The sequence below is a fragment of the Cydia splendana genome, chromosome 8 (assembly GCF_910591565.1).
Source record: "Cydia splendana chromosome 8, ilCydSple1.2, whole genome shotgun sequence".
Lineage (NCBI taxonomy): Eukaryota > Metazoa > Arthropoda > Insecta > Lepidoptera > Tortricidae > Cydia > Cydia splendana.
In genome coordinates this window covers 13,015,753-13,023,805 of record NC_085967.1, presented here as the reverse complement: position 1 = coordinate 13,023,805, position 8,053 = coordinate 13,015,753, and the positions used below count along the sequence as shown (strand labels likewise).

Below are 8,053 nucleotides of genomic sequence, written 5' to 3'. Positions count from 1 at the left end.
AGTAAGTTTTATCAAAATGTTGGTTAAACATCATAATGTAAGTAATGCTTATTTTTCTGTTTTCTGCAAAGCTCAATTCATTCTTCCTACGCATTTATATAAAGCGTTCTGATTGTACCAAGAAAATTCCAGAACTTTTATTTCTTGGAAAAGCTTTTTCAAACGCAGAAATAGTAAAATGAGTTCCGGGAACCTTAAAATGAGTTCCGGATTAAAGTAATACAAAATTTTCCATTTAAAATTAATCGCACGAGCTGCCATGAAAGAGTACAAAGGTAAATATTTATATTTTCCTTTTCGTTATTGATAATTACATTTTTACTGTTATATGTGTCAAGAGAAAGCAGCAACTATTCACCTTGGATACCTTTACGCACGTGTTGGGACGAACTTGCTTCTCAAGCGAAAATTCGCGACCCGAAATATTTTTCCTGGAGCAGTTTTCTAATAAATAAAAATTAAATAAAGGTGACAGTCCATTTCCAACGACAGCTGCACTACTGTTAATTTTACTATGGAAATTGACAATAACACCGACGCGTTAGTACTAGTAGCAGGTGCGGTCAGAAATGGAATGTTACCCTAAAGGAAAATTCAATGCAAGCCTGTTACCACAAGCAACGTGCTAGCTCTGTAAAGCTAATTGTATTCCCTACGAGTGCGCAACCGATGTTTAAGGTTTAAGCTAAGCCTGAAAAATAACATCAAGTCCCGTCTTTCTTAATGTTGCGCTTTCTAGCCTCTCTAGCATTAAGAAAGCTAGATCTGATTTTTCAGACGTCAGATTAAACCGTTTTTTAGATACCTAAAGATATTATATCTTTATAATGCCAAAATTAACTTTTGTTAGATAGTATTTCTCACCGATGATAGGAATCAGAGGGGCTACCGCGAAAACCGAAATTCGCAAATTACGGGGATCTTTCTCTTTTATTCCAATGACGGCGTAATTAGAGTGACAAAGAAAAATTCCCGCAATTTGCGAACTTCGATTTTCGCGGTTATAGCCCAGGAACCTGATTCAGATTTAACAACTTGTTATTACGTTTCAGCTTATTTTGATGCAACCTTGAGATCGCTCACGCTGATTGGTGCATGCGAATAAAAGTTATCGGCAACCAAGACGATCGTCAAGATCGTATCAAAACCGGATCAAAATCATAACAAATGTAAATAGAACTGTCCAGGTCTTAAATAAATATATTTTCCCTTTATTATGTAGGTATAAATAGTAAAATCATTGGAAATCAGTCTTCATTTTAAAACATAATCTTAACCCATGTAGTCAAATAAGAACCACAAGTACCACAACCTTACGTTGATGTGACATGAGAACATACTCGTATATGCAATGTTGTCTGTTTTAATTGTTATATTTTATGATTTTCATTAATAAATCTCTGTAACCGAAGATAACATTAAGTTATGTCACATTAAAAGAGCTTATTTAGACGGTGCGAGAACTCGCATGCGAGTTTCATTACATTGCGGTTTTTGATCGGTCGGTTGAATTGGACGTAACCAACAGTCCGCAATGTAACTAAAATCGCATGCAAGTTCGCGCGCCGTCTAAATCAGCTCTATAGCAGAGACAATTTCATGGAAAGTCTGTAATTGAACGTGAAATTAATTCGAAATTTAATTAAGTAAGTCAATTCCCGAGAAGCGATGAAATAACGATCCTCATTTGATATTTGTTTGACATGAGCTCGCACCAATATATCATAATTTTATCTTAGAGCATTTAATAACCGGAGTCGCCTTTAAGAGCTTACCCCTTTGCCGAAAACCATGCACAATTGTGCATACTTTTGTACAAATAGCCATATATTTGACGCGATCCTCCCCCGCAAAATCGGCAGACTGTTTTGTACAGAAAATGACAGCCAAGGCATCTCCAGTTACTAAATACTCTAAGCACTATGTGCAAGCTCAACTGACATTAATTTTAACACCTTCACAGTCAAGTGGCAATTCTTCGTAGTGAATCTCGTAATTTAATTAAGCATAACTGTTCGTACAAGGTCAAAGTCAAAAGCATTTATTGCGAACATATTAAGTAATTAAAATATGTATGAACCCTGCAAGGGCGCAGCAATTTTATAGGTAAGTATATATAATTAAACACTACTAGGTACAATAGTTAACTTCAACCAAGTCGAATCTTGAATAATCAATATCAATTCAAGATAAGGTATGATTTTCAAATTGTAATGCGCGTCTAGCTGTTTCAGTACGTATACCTAATACTTTAGATGTTAGTTCTGCTTGGCAGGTACATCTATGTATGTGAAAAGAAGGTTTGATCAGTTCAAATTAAGTACAATCTAATATAATGAATTTGAAATATTATACTATTCGATTTTATAACGGCTCAGGTACTTATTAATAATTTAGTACGATCATGTCGACAGCCTCTGGCCATTAAGTAATTAATTTCAAGCCTAATTTTTTGCCGAAATAAAGCGGCTGCGGCTGGTGCTAAAAGGGGCCCATTGAGTTTAAATAAACCCTAGAACGGCTTGCATTCTTGCTAAAATAGTCTCTTATTTGAGTAACAGCTTTAAATTAATATTGAAGTTATATTGTAACAATATTTTTTTAAAGCCTCATAGGTGTTAATATATTTTGTTTCTAATATAAAGGCCATCTAGCGTTGAACTATGGTAATACTTGCATTGATCGTATTGACGTGGGTCTGAAGGCTAATTAGTTGTTGATAGGATCGACAGAGGGCGTGGGTTAGCTCGCTATCTGCATTTTATTAAGTAAAAGGTTTACTTTTATTAATTTACAGGAATTAAAACCTAATTAAATATTTTACAACTTTCTTCTTTCCTTTTGGAAATTATTATCAAAGACATATGTAACTTCGTATAAGACGAATAAAGTCTAAGGAAAAAACGTGCCTCGGAATTCAAGTAAAAGTCATTCTCGAATAGATGGCACACACACCTTTAGCCTATCCTCGGCTAGATGGCGTGACGACACCGTTTCATATTTAACAATTTTAACACATAGATATCAGTGAATGAACATGGATCAAAATGATATAAAAATAATAAAATCATTTATCCATATTAGTGTCCGACCGAAACATGTTTTTTTGCCGAAACCGAAACCGAAACCGAATGTTCGGCTTTGGCTCTAGTTTCGGCCGAAACCGAAACCGAAACCGAACCTTTTGTAGACTTGTTAAAATCGTTGAAAAAATGTCATAAAACCACTTTTACACACATATTATGGGGCTGTCAACACCCAATGTCTTTGAAATTGATGTTACTTAAGCAGTTTTTTAAGAAAATTACTAGAGTTAGACCAAGATAATTCTGCAACGATTTTGATAACACACGCAGTGCATGTGTTATTTTAAACGTCAAAAGTTCTGTGAAATTATGACGTATAAATAACTTTTGCACTAGTTGCACTGCGTATGCGTATGCTATCAAAATAATTGTAGAACTTTCTTGGCCTAACTCTATTCATTCACCAGTCAAGCCAACATGTAGATACAGGGTCAACCAAAAACGCGAGCGCAGCGAGCGCGAATTTTTTGTTAACAATATCGCAAGGCCGGGTACCGATCTTCACCTGGGCCTAAACGTCCGAAGTGCCCCAGTGAGGCGAACTTTAATTCATGCGAAGTCAAAGCCGTGCTTCAGGCTTCAGGATAAGTAGTTGAGCACAGACTCCAACCAATGTCCATTGTATTAAAAAGCGAGATAGAGTCGGACCAAAAAAAGTCTGCAGCGGATTTGATAGCCCACGCAGTGCAAATGTTATTTATACGTCATAATTTCATAGAAGTTTGACGTTTCAAATAACACTTGAACTGCGTGGGGTACCAAATCCGCTGCAGACTATTCTTGGTCTGACTCTATTTCCTTGAGCGCTGGTGGCCTAGCGGTAAGAGCGTGCGACTTTGAATCCGAAGGTCGCAGGTACAAACCCCGGCTCGTACCAATGAGTTTTTCGGAACTTATATACGAAATATCATTTGATATTTCCTATTTGCTTTTCGGTGAAGGAAAAACATCGTGAGGAAGCCGGACTAGTCCCGATAAGGCCTAGTTTACTCTCTGGGTTTGAAGGTCAGTCTGATGGCAGTCGCTTTCGTAAAAACTAGTGCCTACGAATTGCCTACCTAGTTGTCAATTGGACCCTAGGCTCCCATGAGCCGTGGCAAAAATTCCGGGATTACGCGAGGAAGATGATGAGTTTTCTTATTATTCCTTTGCCCAGGCCCAGTAACATACGACAGTGCTATCTCATTTACTCCAATACAATTAGTTATTAGACAGTGTGCGCGTTATAGGTATTAACAGCCTCTTAAGACTGCGTCGACCGTCTAGTGGCGCCCTCATTAGTGGAATTGTGTTTTATAATAAACCAATTAATTTCTGTACCTATACATGAATCAGTATATGTAGGTACATATTAATATATATAATGTTGTTCTACTTATTCCCCAACTTTTGGTCTTTGTCACATAGTTTAGTTTCATAGTACGAAGTACCATTTCGTAAGTTTCGGCCCGGCCGAAAGGTTCGGCCGTTTTTTGGCCGAAACCGAAACTACAGCCGAAACATGATTTTTTGGCCGAAACTGGTCGAAACCGAAACCGAAACCGAACCTTCGGTTACAATGACAGGACCCCTCTATACTATCTATTCTTTTTGTTATTATTAAGTATTTTTTTATTGAAACGAGTTTAGGAAGCCGTATCTCCATCGTGCGCGCAACGAAACGCAGCGCATCAGTGAAAGTATCTTCGGTTTGATCTGTCAGCTGTCATTTTCAATTCGGATGAGATGGTGTAGGTCGATTCGTTTTCTTCAAAGGCCAGTGAGCAACATTGTTTTTAAATCGCGGTTTAAACCGCTTAATCGTAAGTAATTTACCTATTTCCTCCATCATTTCGTGTGGAATTAGTGCAGTGCTGATTATTTTAATCTTTATTTCAGCTATTCGATGTGAATCGTTTTGTCAAGAGTGAGCCCCGGGTGCATGGAAATTATGCAAGTACCTATCCTCCGAAGGCCTATTGTCTGCCCCGGGTAAGTCACCCTACGTTGCGCAGTTTGGAATTCTAAATAATTCCGCGAAAATTCCGTTCTGTTGCTTATTAATTTTGTAATTTTCAGGGCTTCACGACTTACTACTTTACTAGTCCACGCGGTCGTCAGAGTCGAGCGTTTTACTGGTTTTACACAATGTTCCTACTTCCACCACCTGGTCGCGTTGTCCCAAGCGCACCCTGAGGCTGTCTGCAGCTGAGAGTGGACTGGTGGGAGCAGATCCGGACTGTTCCCCGGTACTTTCCCGGTTCGAAGTATGGCGTCAGTGCAGGAGTGTGGTCTTGCAGACGAGGTCAGAGTATTCCCTTTTATTTTATTAAGGCGCCCAATAATAATAATTTAGTATTTTTACCTATAATTTACCAAGGTCTTCCAGCATATTGAAACACAGACTCACCCCCTGTGCTCTAAATTATTATATATTTAAGTTACGACTGAGCTAGTTGCTATTATAATATTACCCGCTTAAATTTCTTGTTGGAATATATAGTAAATATACTTGTTAATACAAATTTCTTTATTTTTTATTTTATACCACTATACGGCTCCCCGAATCGTTACAATATTATGAACTAACTATAAAACTAATCCTCCATGAAAAAAGTAGGTAGTGTAGTAGTATTGAACAGATTCAATAAATGCTCTATGCTTTTGACACGACATGGTGTCAGGTGTGAAAATATAATATAAAATATTATAATTAATATTTTAGAGTAAATGTAATGCCGGATTTTTAGGAGACTGATAAAATGGCGAAAAATAATAATAGTGTGTATGCTACAATACAGCAACCGGAACCCTTGCAAGAACAAGGGAACATGGCTGTCAACTGAAGAGAATGGAAATCTGCTTTTGATTATTTCCTAATTGCATCAGGGCGCGACGAGGCTTCTTCGAAAGATAAGTGTGCAATATTTCTGCATGTCATAGGAAAGTTTGGACGTGAAATTTTACAAGAATTCGAACTTGATGACAAGTCCGATTACGAGAAGCTAGTAAAAGTATTTACAGAACGTTTTGACCCAAAGAAAAACGTTAACTTTGAACGGCATACGTTCTTTGAAACGTATCAAGACGATTCCTTTGATAAATATTTGAGCGATTTGAAAATCAAAAGTAAAAGTTGCGAATTTAGTACTCTCAAAGATAGCCTTATTTTAACGCAGATAATAAGAGGCCTAAAGGATAGTCACATGCGTGAACGATTACTTTCAAAGTCTTCATTAGATCTAGACCAGGCTGTAGCATATTGTCGCGCGGCGGAGCGAGCCAGCGTGCAAGCGGCAGCGTGTCGGAGTGTAAAAACAGAACAAACCACACCTGCGTTGGAAGAACTGTCACGTGGACGCAGCGTACCCGGCGGTAGCGGCTACGGCTTCGGGACGAGAACGCGTGGTGGCGGAATGAGAGGACGCGGAGGTCATGGTGGCTTCACGCGTGGTGCGTTTGCCGGCCGAGGCCAACGTCGCGACGCGGAGTGTGGCAAGTGCAGTGGATGGCACGCCGCTAATGACAGTTGTCCAGCATGTAACGTGAAGTGTTTCAGGTGCGAGCGCGCTGGACATTTTGCTAAAACCTGCCGCGAGAGGCTGATAAGAGAGATTGCGATTGACGGAAAAGACGGTGAGGACTGTACTGATAATGATGGTGAGTTTTTGCTTGAAAACATTTACATTGATGTGATGAACAGTGATGAATCGCCATGGTTCGAGAAAATATTGATTAATAATATGCCAATAAGGTTTCAATTAGATTGCGGTGCCGATGCGTCTGTAATGCCATTGAAGTGTTCTACACAGGCGGGCTTTGATACTAGTACATTGCGTAAAACTAACACGGTGCTTAAGGAAGTCAGTCATAATCGTTTGCCTGTTGTAGGATATTTCATGGCAAATATGAAATGCAAACTGCGTACCTCAATACAAAAGGTGTATGTTCTAGACATGGAGTGTAATACTTTATTGGGGCGGAAGGCATGCACTGACCTGCAACTAATTAAGAGAATTGATGAATTGCATGTAGATGACTCGGTATATGAGGGTATAGGCTGCCTGCCTTCCGTTATCAAAATTTCTATTGACGAAACAGTACCACCTGTTATTTCGGCTTCCAGGAGAATACCGTTGTGTTTGCAACCTCGTCTGAAAGAGGAACTGAATGAAATGGAAAAGTTGAGTATTATAAAACGCGAAGAGGGTCCCACTGATTGGGTATCGCCTATAGTCATAGTAGAGAAACCAGACAAGAAGTTACGCATCTGCCTGGATCCCTTGCATTTGAACAAAGCTGTACGCAGAAGCCACTTTCAACTGCCGACGCTGGATGAGGTCGCAAGTGAGATGGATGGTGCTAAGTACTTTTCGAAGCTTGATGCTTGTAAAGGGTTTTGGATGCTTAAGCTTGATGATGCTAGTTCGAAGTTCTGCACATTTGCGACACCTTTTGGCAGATATCGCTTTCTCAGGATGCCTTTCGGTATCAATTGTGCGCCCGAAATATTTCACAATGAAATGGTTAAAATATTCAAGACAGAAGGAGTAACTGTCTATATTGATGATTTGATAGTTTTTGGTCGTACAAAAAGTGAACACGATGCGAGATTGCAAGAAGTATTTAATAGAGCCAAGATAAATGGTGTGAAATTCAATAAAGCGAAGTGTGTTTTCAACAACAGAGAAGTGCAATATCTAGGTCATATATTTAGCGCTGAAGGGATGCGTCCTGATCCAAAGCGAGTTACAGCAATAAGAGATATGCCTGTACCGTTGAACAGAAAAGAGCTAGAACGATTTTTGGGTGTTACGAACTACTTATCTCGCTTTATCCCAAATTATTCAAACATTGCGGCTCCATTACGAGATTTGTTGAAAAAGGATTGTGAGTTCCAGTGGAGTGATGCACATAAACGAATTTTCGATGAGTTGAAGAACAGAATTTGCTGTGCCCCGGTGCTAAGATACTACTCACCAGACGAA

At 38.9% G+C, this 8,053-nt stretch overlaps 2 long non-coding RNA genes across 2 annotated transcripts in view; both read left to right on the top strand.

Annotated features, from left to right (window-relative positions):
• The window catches only part of LOC134793184 (uncharacterized), a 266,846-nt gene that overhangs the window by 176,302 nt on the left and 82,491 nt on the right, over positions 1-8,053 (top strand). The window lies entirely within an intron of this gene.
• Positions 4,777-5,538, top strand: LOC134793249 (uncharacterized). Its single transcript, XR_010144524.1, has 3 exons — positions 4,777-4,888; positions 4,965-5,057; positions 5,145-5,538. It is a non-coding gene; the product is annotated as an uncharacterized LOC134793249 (long non-coding RNA).